Source organism: Colletes latitarsis, chromosome 6, assembly GCF_051014445.1.
Source record: "Colletes latitarsis isolate SP2378_abdomen chromosome 6, iyColLati1, whole genome shotgun sequence".
Taxonomy (NCBI): domain Eukaryota; kingdom Metazoa; phylum Arthropoda; class Insecta; order Hymenoptera; family Colletidae; genus Colletes; species Colletes latitarsis.
The window spans coordinates 23,926,512-23,946,883 of NC_135139.1; the positions used below are offsets into that span (position 1 = coordinate 23,926,512).

Here is a 20,372-nt window from a genome sequence, read left to right on the forward strand (position 1 = left end):
ACGCGAAACTTGGAACAGTTTATCCGATTCTCGATTAGGTATCGATATTCGCGGGACGAGGGAAAGAATTTTTAATTGTATTCGATCGGGACACTTCGCCCTTAACGAAGTTAAACAAAAGTCCAGAGGGACGGAAAACTAGATCGAGCATCGAATTGCTGTACGTGGAACGCTATTTTCCTGTACTTGATTCGTTAATCGTTGCGGAGTATTAACGCTTTCGACGTTGAAATTCGAAGGTTCGGTATGCGCGAAATTAAATTTGTTAAATGCGTACGCGAATGGTTATAAGCATTCGCAATACCCACATGGTTAAAGGACAAAGGTAGAAAGAGGAATTAAATTTATAATACGCGCTTCATAACGCGACTCTATTATTGCATAAACTTTAATTAATCTTTAGAACGGGCTCCGTTGTACGCGCTGCGCTGCTAAAGTTTAATTTAGATTTCTCGACGATGGGGGATGTAAAGACAAAAGGTCCAATATAGTGTGGATCCAGATTGAACAGTCCAAGACTATTAGGTGCCTTGCGTTCAGGAAATTATTTTACTGCCGACACATCGTAAACTGAGATGATCGGATTGGTGGGTCACTTTGAACCCAAGTTCACGAAGTATTCGTAAAACAAATCTATTCTTGTTCGTGGCCATTGCACGAACAAAACAAAATTAAATAGTATACGTTTGAAAAATTACATTATAATTGTAAATCAAGGGGTTAATCATTGATCTTCGCCATAAATTGCAACCTCCGATTTTCTATAAATTCACCAGGACGTACGTTCTGTGAACGGATCGTAACTAATCTTTGGACGGAAACGATTAGCATCGCGTGTGTCGTTGATCGTGCGGAGAAACCATAATCGAGAACGTCAGGGTCGAGAGGAGGTTCGCCACGCGTTTCCGTGGCGTAGAAATTCCCTTCTTCCTGGTCTAATTGCCCAGTAAGGATCTGCAGCCCGTCGACATAGCGAAACCATTAATTTCGTTTAATCGACTGCTCTTCTCTATCGGCGTCGCTGCGAGGGAGGCATCCCCTTGTTCGATCGCGCGGCCCTTCATTCGCTGATTCGTCGACGATTTCCAAACGGACGAAACTCCCTCGGGGCCGCTGGACTCGACGAGAATCTATGCGCGCTGTTTCCGCTTCGCACAGCGTTTTCACGGAAATCTCGATCCCGAGGATAGCCTCCTTCGCGAAAATAATCGATAACAATTCCCCGAACGGAACGTGACGTTAAAGTTTCCGATCCCTATCTAATTTCCATAAACTCCGATAGAGACTGCCGTCGTCTCGTTAGCACGTCGACGATCGCTGCTCGTCGATCTATATTTCCCCGACGTTTCGATAATATTTTTATCGATGGTCGCTGAACTTAATTTTCGAAAGTAATTCGCGAAAGGGAAGCAAATTCTATAGCGGATGTTCCTGTGTATTAGGAATGAAGTCCTCAACCTAGTTCGCGACGATCCAACGCCACGGAATTCGGGTATTCGGAGCGGAGACGCGACGCGGATGCTGTTTCAATTAACAAGCAGAGTCGCCGTCGAACGATCTCGATCCAACGGAATTAAGCGTCTGTCTGTCTCACCTCCGGAATCGTCGGGGTTTCCAGGCCCTCGTAGCAACGTCCGATCGTCGGTGCATCGATATCCGAGAAGGTCCGTCGGCCGCGGGAGGCAGTGGTCAAAATATCCACCCGGTAAGGGAACCAACACCAACCACCAAGTGTCACCGATCCGATCTCCGATCCTCGTCGATCTCACACTCGTTTACAACCGTCACAAGATCGCGATCCTTGGGCACACGCGACCGATTACGGGGCACAGAGAGTTCGTCGTTCGCGCGAACGTCGCCGCGAGCCAAGAAAAAAGAAAAAAGAAAAGCGGTCGCGGTACACGGGGGGGCTGTTTACGGAAACGAAACACCAGCGTCGAGAACACGAAAACGTTCCAGCGATCGTGACGAACCGGTGGGGAAAAAGTCTCGCGAGTACGACGGAAATCCCAAGCTCAACGTCCGCGTAGCGACTGGCGCCCGACACCTCCACCCTTTCGACAACACCCCAACCACCGGTGACCGCGCACGACAGACAGAGAACGACTGACAACCCCCAGCGGAGCGATTGAGAAAGTTGCCACCGGCGGCGCTACCAGCGGGACGAAGCATAGAGTGGGGATTGGCTGGCTGGTTGGTAGTAGAGCCACCCTACGCTGACTAGGCCGAGGGTGAAGGGTGGGGGGTGGGGGCAGACCAAGAAACCGACAGTCTCGCTCCTTAACATACATGCTTACTCTTTCTTTCTTGACTGTCTGATATTTACTATTTATTTACCTAATCGATCGACGATTGCATCGTCGCGTGATTAACCACTTAACCGTAATTTTTCAAACGTATGCTATTTAATTTTGGTTAAATTCGTTCGTACAATGGCCACGAAAGAGAATAGATTTGTTCTACGAACACCTCGTAAATGGAAAAATGTATTCGTTTTAACCCCTCGCCGTACAATGAGTCTGACAAAGAAGCTCTCTAATTGAAGCTACACGTAACACTTTGTTACAAAGAATAAAACTTTGTATTGTAGAAGGTGGAATGCGGTTTCAACATTTAATTTAGTTACTAATTATACGCACCTCTTTAACATACGTGTTTTCACTATGTTTTTGTATAAATTTCATTTTTATTTTGTAAATAGGATTTGTAATGTTTAAAATTGAATAGTATACGTTTGAAAAATTATTTAGAATTAAATCGTATGTCAAGGGGTTAACTACATCCTCCTCCTTGCGTTTCCATTTTTATATTCCTGCACGTGGATGTTTCTTTAATCACGGTCTCGTTCGATCTTGCATCTTGAATAACAAAATCGAATACACAGAGGGTCCGTAGGGTTCTTTAGACGCATAAATACCATCGAGTTAGTTATTTTCTTGCTGTTCGTGTTTGTCGAAGCGAAGGAGGAAATATCTTCCGCGGAGAGGGTTGTCGTTAAGGTCGTTCCACACAGAGCGTCGTGTCGATTTAACGACATTTTGTCTTTCGAGTTTCACACGTTTCTATACATGCTGGCTTCCCGGCGTCGTGCGGTGGTCCGCCTCTCCCCCGACGCGATGGCCAGCGTCTTCGCCGAGGAAGAGGAGCGCCTGCGCGCAGTCCTAGATTTCATCTCACCTCCTGATTTTTCGTAATAAAAACGTTTGTCTTGGCGAGTAGCTCGGCTCACGTATCTCTCCCGGCGTGGCGTGGCGTGGCACGGCGTGGCGCGGTGTGGCGTGGCGCGGTGCGCATCGCATGCCGCACATGCTCCTCTCTTTGCCTCGTGCGCCCTTCCGCTCTGTCATCCTCGTTGTTTTCATCTTGGTCCCGTATACGTCCAGAACGTAATGTTCGCTCCACTGCGCTACACCCACCCGGAGAGATCGCCCAAAATATTAAATTTATTTATTCCTTTACTTATTCCTCTAGACGGGGAAACCCCCGTTAATGCATGGAAAGATTTACAGATGTTTGTCGAGATGCCGTGACACGACGCTACATCGTTTATACGCGCGAGTACCGCTTCAGGAACAGATTCCACGTACAAAAACAATAAAAAGAGTTTATATAAACATACGTCCTAGTCGACTTTGCGCTCCGAGAGTCTTTACTAATATGAAAAACTAGCAATGTCAATTGTAATTTTGCAGTGGGTGGACCGATCGACGTAGCTGACGTTTACTGATCACGACGGAATGCTTATTTTCCTGACATTTTCGAGACTGCAACTAACGTTAACGTTGCAAAATCTCAGTAAACCGTCGTCGCTCGAAACATCGATCCAGTTCGCGTACGATGTCCGGTACCGGGCGAGCTGCGAATTGCAAAATAAACTTTAAACGCGATTAACCTCATAATGATTTATTTAATACGCAATCCAATCAAACTTTGAAGCCATGTAGCTTTCATAAAGCCTGCAGATCCACTGTGGTCGCGTTCGTCGATCCTGTTTACTCGCGACGCGGAACGAGTAACGTTAAATAACAACCCGAAAATATTTATCCGACTTCGTTCGCTGCAGATGCGATACTAATAAGATTTGTCAATAATGAAATTGCTCCGTTTGTACTGTTGTTTTGTCGCGGACAATTGGCGTTGTCGAACAAGGTCCCGGAAGGAAAGGAGACGTGCCTGTAGAAGTTCCGAGGTTCCAAGTTCTCCGTCGTCGTCGGTTGCGGTGGCATTGGAAATTAAACCGATGCCACGCTCCACGGTGACGCGCAACCAACGTCGCTGATGCGTGAAATTACCGTGTTAAAGTTGAAAACGCTCCCTTACGTTCGCAGGTTAGCTCAACTTTAAAAACAAATACTAGGGTAATGAACATCCCGCGTGCCCCAGAATCCCGGAACTTCCCGATTCAACTATAATCGGTATTTTCAGGACCATCCCCCGAACTTTAGATCGATTCGAAATTCGTTTGATTCCCAAATTTTGTCTCGCGCCTCTCTCGAATTTATGGATTTTCCACGGCTGGCTACGTTTCAGAACTATTAATCGCACCGGAACCATTAATCGAGATAAAAGTGAAACGTAAATTATTATATCCTGTCACGAAGGAGGAACAGTTTCGTCGCGATAAACTTCATTAACGACGCCGAGTAAAGCTTTAATGGAAACTTCTATCCGAGATGAAAGCCCAGTAAGATTTCTTGCTGTTAGGAAACTTATCACACGGCGAGAACCACAAATGATATTTCAACTCTTTTGCCATGGCTCTACTTTGTCCCCCTTGACCCTGACTCTTACGTTTTTCTTTATTCGTCATTGTAGTATAAAACGCGAAAGAAGATAAGACAGAGGTTCGCTACAGAAACTCGAATCCTCAAAGAAGCAGTGTTTCGAACGAACCACTAAGCTGCAATGGCACCTGCGAGACGGTGTTGCATAAAAGATCGACGCAGTATGCAGCGTCAATTTATACGAAGGGAAAGTGTTACGCTCGAAAGACTTCCAGTTTATTCAAAAACCGATGTTAGATATGAAAAACTAACTACGAAACACGGTGAAGTTAATGTCAAGAGAGTTTCCCACTCGTGTAAATCGAGGACATGAACAGTGTCGTGTACAGAGACTGTTTAAAAGCTCGAGAGAGGACTGAAAAATTACTAATAGGAGACGAGACCAAGTACCGCACGATCGCGATTAATCGAATTCATGCCTTGCCGATGTCCCGTTATTAATGGTGCAAAGGGTATAATTACCACGTGGTAATTACGAAATGTTAATTAAACTGCCCGAAAATTGTTACGATAGAGTTACCGATACCGTATGGAAGAATATGCGGTTCAAAAATGACGAGTGTGAAACTCGATCGATTTAGAATTTCCTATTCGACGACGTGGAATTACGCTCGAAACATGCTCCATTTCCTACATCATTGTTTACCCCACTGTGAAACTCTCCTGCGCGAGGGATTGCGTGTCTCGTTAAATATGGAATTAGTAAACTTTGCCCTGAAACGATCAAATGAGGATTTGCCCGCAATTCATTGGATGAAAAAGGGATTACCGCAAGACCAGAGCGATAAGAGCTCTTTAAAGTGTCGAGATAAAATTTGATTGGTGGACACATTCTCTCTCTTTACTGCTGTAAAGCTGCGAATTTCGCGAGTGACGAGTCGGAACTAGCAGGAACTATAAAACGTAACTGTCGACCAAGCGTCGCCTAAAGATGGAGGTTTATGGCATTGTCTGTGTAAAAGACAGAGTTGAACATTATTCAAATAACGCGATTATTCGACTGTATGTATATCGAAGGCACTACCGTTTAAATAATTGAAGAATATTTACAACAAATAGCTGGAGCACGTATTGCTCGATAATAGTTTGGTGTGCATATAAGAACGAAGCTAGTTTCGTTAGAGTTAACGAGGCCTGCTTCCGTTCCAGCTGGGCCAGGAGAACTCTCGTAACGTTGCACAAGTTTTCCGCGATTTTCACAAGTCTAATTTTCAAACTTGTTTATCTCGCGTCGATACCCATTCGTTACGAGTATCGTCGCGTTTGTCACGATCAAAAATTGCCTCCTTATTGAAACATATACGACAACGAACCATCCGGAATACAAAATCCCATTTACTCGGCAAATTCAGCGTACCTGGCTTCTATCGATTATCGCTTTTTCAAACGCATAGAACCGCTCCATGACCGAAAGTTCTTTAAAAGTCAAATAAAATTTCGTTCGCCAGGAAGGTAAAGTTTTTGTCAAAAAAATGGACGACCAGGTGCGCCTGCAACCCGTCGGCAGAGAGCCAAAATTGAAACGGAACTAATTTCGTTTGAAAAATATTACCAACGTCCGCCCAGCCGCTATATATAATTACTGACCTAACAACACTGTTTCTAACGATCAAATGGAAAAGCTTGGCCGAGAGTACGGAACGGCTTTAGCGATGGTTGTATCCGTTTAAAACAGAAAATATTAATTCCGGGAATAATAACCAGCACGTTGCTGGATTACAAACGAGCGAACGCCCGGCCGAAAGGATACGCGTTAAATCTCTTATAATATAGAAAAAGGTTGCACGGTTTTTGTAATTAACTCACGCACCGTTGCAACCGCAACGAGCTCCAACGGATACCGAATAAAGACAAAATAAATTGTTCGTTTTAACCTCCGCAAATCTAGTAATCGACTCGTGCTCGAGCCATCAAAATGTCTCTTCGTTATCACGCGTGATTTACATTTCCTATTTACTTTTTATCGTACAGCTGTCGAACGAATATATTACATTGAACTGACAATGAAACATTCCGTTTAATTCTTTACGCGGTCGACGTTCGCCGTTTCTCGTTGAAACGAAACAGATTCGCGGGGGAGGTGTTTGCCTCGTTTTTGGCACAGGCGAGCTTCGACTCGTCTCGAACGTTGTTCGACGGTTTCAAGGAGCTCGAGTAACGTCGAGGCATAAATCAAAGTCGCCCACGTTCCCTCGATCGTAAATATCGGTAATGATTACACGCGAGAAAACGTTTATTCGCGAACTTTATACGTAGACCGATCATACGCAAAATTTACACGCGTGATACACGTCGGGAAAATTAACATAAAGTCCTAGTAAACCATTCGTCATTCGTAATTCTCAAAGATGCAGAGTAAGTGTGTTTTAACAGGAACAGCCTGTGGTACCTCTGGACTAACACCGGATCTGGCACACGCGGTGTACGTGTATATTAAGAATTTCAATTTCAGCTTTATCTTCGTATCAAACGAATACGTTTTGTTTACTCTGCCTTGCGTGGCTCGTTGCCAGGAAAACTTTTCGTCTATTACTAGTTCTAGATATCTGACTCTCTTTGCTCCACGGGGTTCGGGATATTTTTAATGTTCGAACGGGGTAAATGCACGATTTTCTCTTACGAATTATTGTTAGATTCCTCGTTGGATTAATTTTTCGTGTTCACTTTGCAAACCCATTTCGTAACATGCCGATATGTATTAGTTATTTTATGTTAAATGCGTTGGTATGAAACTAAACTTCCATTCGACGAGATGGAAAGGGAACTGTACCGCGTAGCGTTCGAAAGCAAAGGGCCATCGACCGTAATTGCACGAATGTACATCGTTTTCAGAGGACTGTAGCCATCCTCGTGATTCCGTCCGAGTATCAAGAAGCAGCCTGTATTGTATTTCGGCGAGATAATGCGCATTCCGGTGTCGGGAATGCGGGCCGGTTAGCAGGGTCGCGAATTACCAAGTCAAATATACGTATATACGAAGTGCATTCGTAGGATCGCGGTGGATTAAAGTGTCAAGCCGGATTGTATTGGCCGAAAACGACGGGGCGGCTTCATTCGACGCGTGAATTATGTAGACGCCGGTGCACAGGCGCTGTTATCGAGTAAAATCGGGTCACAGTCGGGTGGTGCCGTGGATGGGGTTGGACCGGGAGCTAAGGCACGTCGAAATGTGCCCTTAATATTAATCCCTTCGGGCGCACACCACTTACATGCTACCTTCCCCCATCTGCCCATACGCTAAGTACGTACGCAGGAAATTCATACTGATGCCACGCTAGAAATTCTGGCCCTTCCAAACGAAATATTCCGATAAAATGATCGCTATCGAGAATAATTTTGTTCCATCTTATGCATCGAGTCGACGGGAATCGATACCCAACTAAAAAAAGGTTACTAAACTTAGTAATTAAAGCAACTATGGAATATTATCGATCAGCGACAAGTTTCTTAACGTAACGTTAGACTATTTATGTATCTTCTATTCTTAGTTACACCACTCTACACGTTTAGGCTGTCTACCATCGATCAATGGCGAACTGTAAGTCACCCATCAATGCGCGCACGATCGGCTGGTCAATTACCGAGAGTGCTTTCGTTGAATTTCATTATTCCTCTTGCACGGGGGGGGGGCCTGGTTTCGTTCGTACGCGTACAGCCCCCGAAGGGAAGCGTAATCGCAGACGAGGTACGCAACTAGACGTTGCATCCTAACGTCTATCGATGACGGTATTATTTTTCTAAATAGATCCGTATCGTGCGGAGTTACTGTACTAATTTCAAGTATTTATCAAGCCGGTTCTATCGAAGCAACGTTACCCTATATCGTGATTCGGAACTCTGTGCTTGCAGCAGTAACAGTCGGTATCAATTCGATCGCGTCGAAGGAAGAGCAATTGCCCAGACGGAAACACAACTTGGACGCGAATCGCGCGTATTCGTCGACGGGAACGGTAAACTGTAACGAGGAAAATTATGCCTGCGGTGCGTTTAATCAGCCCCCGGATCGACCAGTAATTCACGCAGATAATACAGGTGTCTCGAGCCAGTTAGTCGAACTCGAATGTAAAGCAAAGACAAGCAACGCGCTCCGGCACGATGGCGAACGAAGTTCGTCACCCCACTCCGAGTTTTCCCCAAGAAAATGAAGTAGTAATTACGCGTATAACTAGTTGTTTTACAAACTTCGTTAATCCGGCAAAAGTTTCGAAATTAATTCCCCGACGCGCTTTGATTCGCTTATTCGATTACGAGAAACGACCATGCTTCGGCAGCCTGAAATCCTCGTTCGAATCGCTTCCGCCAACTACTCGAATAAACAAAATAACGAACTTGGACTTTGCGAACGGGCCCTCCTCGTTCCGTCCACTCGTTCCTCCATCATTTATTTCTTACTCTGCACCTTCGAGGTATACGCGATATTAAAACTTTTCAACGCGCCCCGGGTAGGAGGTAATTATTCGCAATGAAAGGAAGATTCTTATTCTAATTCGCCTCCCTGTCTTTCTCTGTTCCCGGCGTGCCAGAAAGAGCCGAAAACTCTGTTCGAATTCGCCCCTGTCCTTTCATTATAAAACTCCATCTCCCAACGAACAACGAACGATTCTTTTCGATTAAATAAACAATTTATAATCCTGTTTTATAATAGGAATTGCTGAAACTACTTTGGGTATGTAACGTGAATGTAAATGTCAAAATAAACATAGAAGACGGTTAATATGATCATCGGATAGGGGATGAAATGCCTTTTCACACTTTGATTGCCACGTCACCCATATATGGGTGACAGGATTTACCATTACGATGTTAGAAAAATTAATTCTCAAGTTAAGACATTGAGGGAAATAAATTTGAATAGAATTTGTGAATTTTAACAAGGTTAAATAAGTACCGAAACAAATTTTAGATTATGTAACTTACAATGGTTTAAAATCAAAATTTTACCTTTGCAGAATATTATACGGTTTTGGTCTGGCAGTGAACGTGTTAAAACGAGCATTCAAACGAGATAGGGTGTGTTTACGCGCGCGAGTTCATTGATTCCGCGCGCGCGTCAATAGTAAACAGTGCGTAGTAATTTCTTGGAAATACTACGCTCGAAACTAGGTCACGACAGTCACGTACGTAGGGTAGGTCAGCACGACGCACGTGCGAGCGAGAGCTCCGACGCGTCAGACAAAGACAGAGATAGTCAAATTAAGAAAAATTACTTTTTACATAACTTACGATATCTCGAAAACGGAAAGTCCGATCGTCAAAAACCAAAAACCATTTTAAAGAGGAAGCTTTGCCGCCGCTAACAGTGGCTCAATAATTAATAAAACACTAGTAGTTTCGAAACTGCAAGCGTCTAAAGTTTTAGTATTTTTAATACGCGTGAATAAGCTATTGTACGCTAGCCGGGCAGCGAGACAGTCGAATTAAGAAAAATTACCTTTTACATAACTTACGATATCTCGAAAACGGAAAGTCCGATCGTCGAAAACCAAAAACCATTTTAAAGAGGAAGCTTTGCCACCGCTAACGATGGGTCAATAATTAATAAAACACTAGTAGTTTCAGAACTGCACGCGTTTAAAGTTTTAGTATTTTTAATAGGTTATTGTACGCTAGCCGGGCAGAGAGACAGTCGAATTAAGAAAAATTACCTTTTACATAACTTACGATATCTCGAAAACGGAAAGTCGGATCGTCGAAAACCAAAAACCATTTTAAAGAGGAAGCTTTGCCGCCGCTAACGATGGGTCAATAATTAATAAAACACTAGTAGTTTCAGAACTGCACGCGTTTAAAGTTTTAGTATTTTTAATAGGTTATTGTACGCTAGCCGGGCAGAGAGACAGTCGAATTAAGAAAAATTACCTTTTACATAACTTACGATATCTCGAAAACGGAAAGTCGGATCGTCGAAAACCAAAAACCATTTTAAAGAGGAAGCTTTGCCGCCGCTAAGAGTGGCTCAATAATTAATAAAACAGTAGTAGTTTCACAGAGTTTAAGACAGAGATAATCGAATTAAGAAGAATTATGTTTTACATAAATCACGATATTTTGAAAATGGAAAATCGAATCGACAAAAAGCAAGAACCATTTTAAAGGGAAAGTTTTACTGCTTCCAACGATGGCTCAATAATGGATAAAGCACCAGTAGAGTTTTAGTAATTTTAATACGCGTTAACAGAGTTTTGTAAAACGTAGAGAGAGAGATAGTGGAACAAGCTTCCAGCGTACGCGTGTATCGAATGACTTTAATGAATTAGTTTCCCAAACGATGAGAATTTAATTAAAGGGAAGCTAAATTAAGATTAAATGTGTAGCCGTCGGGAAATCCTGATCTCTTTGAGGAGTTTCCATAACCGTTTTCGCGGTCGTGTTTCGTATCGATCTTTCCGTGCATCGAAATTACCGTTAGCGACGAGGGTAAACGTACTTTGTGCGTTGGTGAAAGGTAAAAAACTCCAAGCGTAACGAAGAAACATCATTTCTGGATGCGTGGAAAAACAACGGACGACAAAGAACCGCAGGACACTAATTTTCCGGGATTTACTTCTTCCCGGTGAGCAATAAACCCGACTTGGTCTGCCAGTCCGTTCCATTTACCAATACCAGCGGATACTCCCGTTTCTTCGAGGCAAAAAAGCTCGATGGTCCGCCCTTGGCCTCTCCTCCGTCGCGTCGTCTCGATCCTCCTGTCTCCGCGGACAGAATAGAACGAACGAAGAAAGGAGGACTCGGTATCTGGTGAGCAAACCTCGAGAAATCGGTATCCGGGTCACACCTCGAGATCGAGGGAACCAGAGAAGGACGGAGGGACGAGGGGCCGGAGCAGGGACGGATTTGCAACGGTGACAGCAGAGGGAATCGGACGAGACTGGCCGACTGTCCCGATGTCTAATTTCGAGAGAAGATCCTGCCGGGCGACGCGACTAACGATAAGCCCTTCAATCTAGAAACCTGACCGTAGGCGATCCGACACCGAACATGATCACGGGAAAACAATGCGCTCCAAGATCGAGCTCTGTAGACTTTACCTGTCCGACGGAGGAATCGTCGATGACGAGCTAGATTCCGCGATTACCGGCGTAAATAAAGCCACTATTCTACTACCTTTCCCATCCGTGTCACGGCATCGACCCAACAACGCTGCTGGAAAACCAATATTCGACCTGGCAACGAAAGTTTTCCCCATACGTTTCTGCAGGTCTTAGGGAACTTGAAACGCATAATTGTTTACCCTCAAGTGGATTATTGGGGCCCTCTACTAGTTTAAACTAATCCTCCATTAATTCCATTTACCAATTTGGTAAAAATTCAATTGTAATTCAGAGTCCACTTAAGGGTTACATTTGTTCTCACGGATTTGGAGAATGACCCTAAACCGAAGCGTTAAAAATATAACGCCTGAATCCCTTGCTTCTGTTTGAAATTTTTAGGACGAGTAAAACATTCTCGTCAAACTCTGGAACAACGTTAAACGAATGTTTTCATTTTCAGCCCAGTTCCATACTAAATTGTCAGTTTACAGCACGGTTGTAATATCTGTATTACCTCTCGATGCTGTGTTTTACTGTCTCCGTTTCTATAAAGCCTGCGTCTTTTAAATTACAGACCGGTCTGGATCCGTGAATCACGATGTACGGTCTCGCGATACGTCGCCCGTAAACATTGCACGTACATAGACACGTGCACGTAGAACCTACGGCCCGATCCGCAAGAATTGTTTCCATAAGCTTACTCGCGAGATCGCTTAATTTATTTATGGTCGCTTCCAGTGGATATAGCCTCACGGCTGGACTCGGATCTATCCCGCCTCCAGCAGACTTTCCGCGGCGGCGCCCGACGCGCTCTCAGCTCCTTTACAAAGGGAAGTCTCGTCTTTCGGGTTCTTTCTCTTCTTGCAACCCCGGTTCCCGTGTTCCGTTTCCCTTCAACTTTGCCGACGACCCGGTGTCGCGCGTTAATTATGGAAATGAATTACGAAATTAGTGTAGTGCCGACTTAAACAGTCGATTTAAATGCGTCGGAACAGACAGAGGAGGACAGGGAGGAGAGAGAATCGCTTAAAGTCTATTCGAAAGCTCGCCCTTTCCAAACGGGCCCCCGACGATAGCTGCCACCTCGATCATAGTCCGTTCTTCGCGAGAGCGAACGCAAATAAAGCGAGAAAACTTAAATCGAGTGGGAAAACTCGAATTCAATCCAGTTTCCTTCCTTCGCTTCTCTTCCGCCTTTCTATCTCGCCTCTTCCAAGGTTTACACCCGTGATTCAGGAGGGATGAGAGTCGCGAAAAGGGAGACTCGGACGGGGCAATTCGTTTGGCCGACCATAGAGAATGGATTACTTTTGGATTGGCTTTCTCCGGGCATCTTTAGCCACCGTCTGTTTTTCATCGAGTTAACTTTTCTAAATTTTTATTCCCACGAACACGCCGTTAGACACCGTAAGGTAGATTTCAACTTTCTTTAAGAATAAAAGTGTCTTACAATCGCCCCAGCTAACCGTGACCGAACACTGTCAGTTAATCAGGTGACAAATAAATACTTTTCGAGTTATTATATTCCAAAGTCAAAGCGTTACTATTGACCCCCCCCCCCCGGTCTCCCCTAGCTGCTTCTGTCAAGTCAGTCGACAAAAATGATGCAAGTTCGCGGACCTCTAGGAGTCTATCTACGGGCCCAGGGGTTAAAAACCACGGTGCAAGCTTAAAAGTAAAAAAGACCGTGCGTCTAGGATTATTTAGCCCGCTCGTTTTCAACAGGTAGAGAATTCATTCGCGGGTCTCTTTGACTGCTCTCCAGACGTCCCTTTGATTACGCTCGACGCAGCGTTGAACGTGTTCCGGGAGAACGAGTGTACGTCGGTCGTATAATGCGAAATTACATACGGCGGGGGCGGGATCGTGGAGAATGCGAGCGGCGCCTTGCGAGACTCGTCGCGTAGGAGTCGACGGCGAAATTCTCCGGGAGTTGCGGGCTCGCAGCGATCCACCGTTGTAACGAGGAGCTACGGCCAGCCCAGCTTCAAGAGCTCCCTAACGAAATTAGAGACTAGATTCGCGACTCGAACCAGACCGAATTCTCCTATCTAATTCGGATTTAAACGACCCTTTTAGCGGCGAGCTTTAAAATGTTTAAGCGCGCCGTAGAGAACGGGTATCCGGACCGTAATTGGGAAACACTTGGAATTACAGGCGCCAGTTTTACCCTGCTGCAATTGAAACGAGATACGCGCGCTGATCTTTTCGGGCCTATGATACCCATAATACTTCCCCTTGCGTTTATTCGTACGCATAACTCGCCTACCAAGACAATTAGCAGCTGGGAAACATTTTAATGGGAGATTCTAGAGGCCAAAATAAGACGAAAATCAAGAATATCAATCTCTTGACTGAGCCTTCGTTAAAAAGTTACTAAATAATTTCAAATAATTCTGAAAAAATTATTTTTGGTTGCAAGAGTCGATTACAATCATTTTTGGTAATTAGACATATCCTCGAAATCCTACGCATTTTCGAGAAAAAAATTCCTTATTTCCCTAAATTTTTCGACGAAAAAAAAAAATTTCAAATCGGTCTAAAAAAAATACTGTTGGCTGCAGGAGCCAATTACAATCATTTTTCGTGAACAGTCATATGCCCAAAATCCTACTCATTTCCCAGAAAAAAATTCGAGGAGGTGTGAAATTTTTCGACAAAATTAAAAAATTTCAAATCGTTCTAGAAAAATTATTTTTGGCTGCAGGGGTCAATTACAACCATTTTTGGTAATTAGACATATCCTCGAAATCCTACGCATTTTCGAGAAAAAAATTCCTTATTTTCCTAAATTTTTCGACGAAAAAAAAAAATTTCAAATCGTACTAAAAAAAATACTGTTGGCTGCAGGAGTCAATTACAATCACTTTTCGTGAACAGTCATATGCCCGAAATCCTACTCATTTCCTAGAAAAAAATTCGAGAAGGTGTGAAATTTTTCGACGAAATTAAAAAATTTCAAATAGTTCTAGAAAAATTATTTTTGGCTGCAGGGGTCAATTACAACCATTTTTGGTAATTAGACATACCCCCGAAATCCTACGTATTTTCGAGAAAAAAATTCCTTATTTTCCTAAATTTTTCGACGAAAAAAAAAAATTTCAAATCGTTCTAAAAAAAATACTGTTGGCTGCAGGAGTCAATTACAATCATTTTTCGTGAACAGTCATATGCCCGAAATCCTACTCATTTCCTAGAAAAAAATTCGAGAAGGTGTGAAATTTTTCGACAAAATTAAAAAATTTCAAATCGTTCTAGAAAAATTATTTTTGGCTGCAAGAGTCGATTACAACCATTTTTGGTAATTAGACATACCCCCGAAATCCTACGTATTTTCGAGAAAAAAATTCCTTGTTTTCCTAAATTTTTCGACGAAAAAAAAAAATTTCAAATCGGTCTAAAAAAAATACTGTTGGCTGCAGGAGTCAATTACAATCACTTTTCGTGAACAGTCATATGCCCGAAATCCTACTCATTTCCTAGAAAAAAATTCGAGAAGGTGTGAAATTTTTCGACAAAATTAAAAAATTTCAAATCGTTCTAGAAAAATTATTTTTGGCTGCAGGGGTCAATTACAACCATTTTTGGTAATTAGACATACCCTCGAAATCCTACCCAATTTCGAGAAAAAAATTCGAAAAGGTGTGAAATTTTTCGACAAAATTAAAAAATTTCAAATCGTTCTAGAAAAATTATTTTTGGCTGCAGGGGTCAATTACAACCATTTTTGGTAATTAGACATATCCTCGAAATCCTACCCAATTTCGAGAAAAAAATTCGAGAAGGTGTGAAATTTTTCGACAAAATTCAAAAACTTCAAATCGTTCTGGAAAAAATATTTTCGGTTGTGGGGGTCAATTACAATAATTTTTGGTGAATAGACCTACCCTCGAATTCCTACCCAATTTCGAGAAAAAAATTCAATATAGGCGGAATCAACAAATTAGTATTCTTGATTTTCATCCAATTTTGGCCTCCAGAATCTCCCATTAAAATTTTTCCCAGGGTTAGCCAAACACTCTGTATAATCAATATATGAGAAAACCGTGGTTTGTCAAAATCATTAACTATTTAGAAACAACGATTTTTCGTAGAGTTAAAAAGTTTATCGAGGCGATACATTTGTTAAAGTTCTACCGTACAAATACTGTTTCAGATGGAAGAAAATTATGTATTAATTATTGTTACATTGTTTGGTTATTGCGACTGTCTATGATAAGAGAAAATTTCCGTGGGTGACGTTTCCCTGACGAGACGCGACTCCTTTCAGTGGTCTCTTGCATATGCATAAGCGTAGACACGTACGCACGACTGTGTCAGAGTTAGGTGTCGGCCTAACGCGTCTCCTCGCACGTGTCCTGACGTATCCTCGTTACGGCCAGGTAACTGAGTACATAGCTGGCTTCCTCGCGACGCGATTACCGTCGCTTGACAGCCTAATTTCAGTAATTAGATATTTAACGTCGCGCATCAAGGCGATTGATTCTGGTCGTTTCCCTTCTATGTCACGTTCCCCGCGACAAACAGCGTCGAGCTTTAGCGCTTCTTCCTTGTATCCTAAACGTCGGAGATATTTCGTTTCGCGAAAAAGCACCGAACCCAAGGAAATACCGTTCCCAGGATTAACATTCAACGATACGAGCGGAAATTCCTCGATATATTAACACCCTCTACGCTCGGAGACTCTCCTTCGACCACCTACCATTAACTCAAACTTTCTTACGAAATAGATAGTAAATACTCCAAGCAAACACATCTTCTTATATATTTTAATTCATATAATTCAAATTTTTTAAAATACTAAACACTGCCAATTTTATGTGGAACCTTCTCGAATTTTTTAATGCACGAAATAAATAAAACTCCTGAAAAAAACTCCTATTCTAAATCGACTAGCGGTGGCCACTTCTTTCGTACGATTGCTTGTAATTTATCCCCCGTCGTATCTTTCGCTATTAATCGTCCACCCACGCGATAAAAGTGTATAATTTCGTAAGTCCACGTCGACAGAAACCTCGCAATTAAATTCTTCGCTCGAAGGAGCACACGATCTTGCAAAATATAATTGAAAGCGCCCAATTACGTGGCCGCGAAACGTTAAAGCGTGCCGTTCGATAAGGGGAGCCTGACAGATAAAATACCGAAATGAAATTGTCGCCTCGCGTGCGGATACTCGTGTCGTAGCGAGCTGTCGCGAAGTCACGCGAACGACAACGCCTCCCAGAGGCATGGAATATTCACCCCCGGGATCATTGAAAACAAGTACGCATTAACAGGCAACCCCTCTGTGACAAGACCACTTTCCGGATCCATCGAGAACACCGTGCAAGCCCGCTCGAATCTTTCTATCGAAGTATCGCACCCTGGAGACTACAGACCTCGGTACATTCTACAAGTTCGATCCGACACGATTTCTTGTTTCTCGCTTAACACTTTCACTGCCACGTCGTCCATATACAGGGTGTTCGGCCACCCCTGGGAAAAATTTTAATAGGGGATTCTAGAGGCCAAATAACACGAAAATCAAGAATAACAATTTGTTGATAGAGGCTTTGTTAAAAAGTTCCGCACGTACTGAATTTTTTTCTCGAAAATGCGCAAGATTTCAGGGGTATGTCTGTTCACCAAAAATGATTGTAATTGACCCCCATAACCGAAAATAATTTTTCCAGAACGGTTTGAAAATTGGACCATTTTTATGGGGTTTTTCTCATTTTAGGGGGTGAAGGAACAACTTTCCGAATATTTTTGCAATTTCTACATATTCTACACTAAAATACGCGGCGTTTGGTTTTTTGAACATTAAAATTGTCTAATCCGTTCAGAAGTTATGGTGTTTTAAAGATACGCATGAAATTTCGGGGAACGATTTCTAGCCTGAAATTAGATTTTCGATAAGGAATTTTTTTCTCGAAAATGGTTAGGATTTCGAGGGTATGTGTAATGACCAAAAACAATGGTAATTTACCCCTGGAGCCATAAGTATTTTTTTTAGAACGATTTGAAATTTTTTTTTTCGGCAAAAAATTTCGGCACCTACCCCCTGTCGATTTTTCTTAAAAATTCGTTTTTCATTTTTAATCATTTTTTTTATCGCCCTACAGAAAAGTTGTCTAATACTTTTTTGTAGGTACCCATGAGCTCTACTTCAGAAAAAGTTTCATTGAAATATATTCACTATCGTAGGAGTTATGGCTGTTTGAAAATTGGACCATTTTTATGGAATTTTTCTCATTTTAGGGGGTGAAGGAACAACTTTCCGAATATTTTTGCAATTTCTACATATTCTACACTAAAATACGCGGCGTTTGGTTTTTTGAACATTAAAATTGTCTAATCCGTTCAGAAGTTATGGTGTTTTAAAGATACGCATAAAATTTCGGGGAACGATTTCTAGCCTGAAATTAGATTTTCGATAAGGAATTTTTTTCTCGAAAATGGTTAGGATTTCGAGGGTATGTGTAATGATCAAAAACGATGGTAATTGACCCCTGGAGCCAAAAGTATTTTTTTTAGAACGATTTGAAATTTTTTAATTTTATCGAAAAATTTCACACCTTCTCGAATTTTTTTCTCGAAAGTGGGTAGGAATTCGGGGGTATGTGTAATTACCAAAAACGATGGTAATTGACCCCTGGAGCCAAAAGTATTTTTTTTAGAACGATTTGAAATTTTTTTTTCGGCGAAAAATTTCACACCTTCTCGAATTTTTTTCTAGGAAATGAGTAGGATTTCGGGGGTCTGTGTAATGACCAAAAATGATTATAATCGACTCTTGCAACCGAAAATAATTTTTCCAGAACGATTTGAAATTTTTTAATTCAATTATTAATAACTTTTTAACGAAGCCTCCATCAAGAAATTGGTATCCTGATTTTCGTCTCATTTTGTCCTCTAGAATCCCCCATTAAAATTTTTCCCAGGGGTGGCCGAACACTCTGTATAGGTGATAGAACTTTTAATTCTCAAGTTGAAACGTTAAAGAAAATAAATTTGTTAGAAAGTAAACACACGACAAGTTTTAAGTTACGTAGCTTACAATTGTCTAAAATCGAAGTTTTGGTCCAGTAAACAATTTTACGGTTTTGGGGAGTCAGTCAATGTATTAACGAGGTTTATAATTTACCTGGAACCGTCGAGGAAAAATTTCTGTCTTTCAATTTTCATAAAGAACGATGGTTAGCGTAATTGTTATAGGGACAGAGGACTTTAAACGCATTTTTAAGAGCCACGATACGAGAATTATTTTGCATCGGTGGAGTTCCTGTGGTCCACGAGACGCGATATCAGGAGGAACAATACCGGAATCGTGGCACGCGGCGATAGAAATTCACCAACGACCAAGTAAAACTACCATTATAAAGTCCCCGGACGGAGGAAACTTGCCCGCGACTGCGATATTTAATAACCCGCCGTTAGTTCATCAGTGATAAGTTGATCCAAAGTAGAGAGCATCTTCGCCGTCGTAATTTTCAGTCGAACGTGGTTATTAACGCGCAAGCGGAAGCGCGAAGACTGATCGCTCGGCGCTAGGAAACGTCACGGGCGGATCACAAATCGCGGAGTGCATTAATTTACAGATAAAACGCCGGAAGCGCTCGTCGTTAAAATGCTCGTCGCGGGTATTTGCATTGTTTCGCGCGATAATGAATTCGACACGCGACGCGTCGATTCGGATCGAGAACGAACGAAACGAGAACTAGGTCGAAGCGATAGTTTTCGAAACGATTCGAAATATTGAAGACTAAGGAGTATTAAGAGGACGGTAATTTTCGACGTTAAAAATGATTAAGAACGTTGTCTTAAAATGGCAGTGGACACGGGGCAAACAGGGCCAATAACGGAGTAAAAGGGGGATGAAATAGAATAGGGTATAGGCACGGATGAATAAAGGGCTAAGGAGAGGGTTTTACAGGGAGGAAAGAGAGAAGAGGGTTAATTTATCACGAGACTCGTGAAGTTTCGCCGCCGCGCCAACAAAGGCAACCACGAGTAAAGTTTCCTCCGAGCTATGTTTCACCAAGGGGGATAAGAAAATTCGAGTGGCTTCGCGTCCAAAATAAAAGTTGTGTCCCCCTGGTTTGGACAAGCCAGGAGAGGTAAGTCTATTTACGGGATTTACTCTCATCGTAATAGTTCGAAGCTGCTACGACACGGGAATCCCATTCCCCGGCTGTCGAATATTTTATTTCCCCTTAGCCTTGCGCTAACTCGTGATAACACGGAGGAATCAACTCCGGACCGCGTTGTCTGTGGAACCAGATCGCGTGTATAAATAACGATTAGCTTGTCTAAATATTCGTCTTGGAAATTTACCGAGACCACAGCGGACTATTGTCCGTGTAATAATCACGCGATACCCCGGAGTACCCGAAATCTCTGTTACACGCGTAGGACGTTGCAAACGGCGACGAAAAACTCGTCCCGAACGAACGGTAATTATCGTTTCGACGAGCAGCTAATTAAAATAAAATAAGCCACTCGTGAAACGAGAGGGCGCCTTTCGAACACCGGCGATAACAAAGAGATATCAGATCTGCAGGGAGGAGTTGAAAAG

At 42.7% G+C, this 20,372-nt stretch overlaps 1 protein-coding gene across 3 annotated transcripts in view; it reads right to left on the reverse strand.

The window, feature by feature from the left end:
* Positions 1–9,735, reverse strand: part of LOC143342287 (uncharacterized) — a 185,287-nt gene extending 175,552 nt beyond the window's left edge. For all 3 annotated transcript variants that reach the window (XM_076765981.1, XM_076765979.1, XM_076765980.1), the window contains exon 1: positions 1,595–9,735. The gene's annotated coding sequence lies outside the window, so the exon portion shown is untranslated. The remainder of the gene's footprint in view (positions 1–1,594) is intronic.
* Between the last annotated feature and the right edge of the window lie 10,637 nt (positions 9,736–20,372).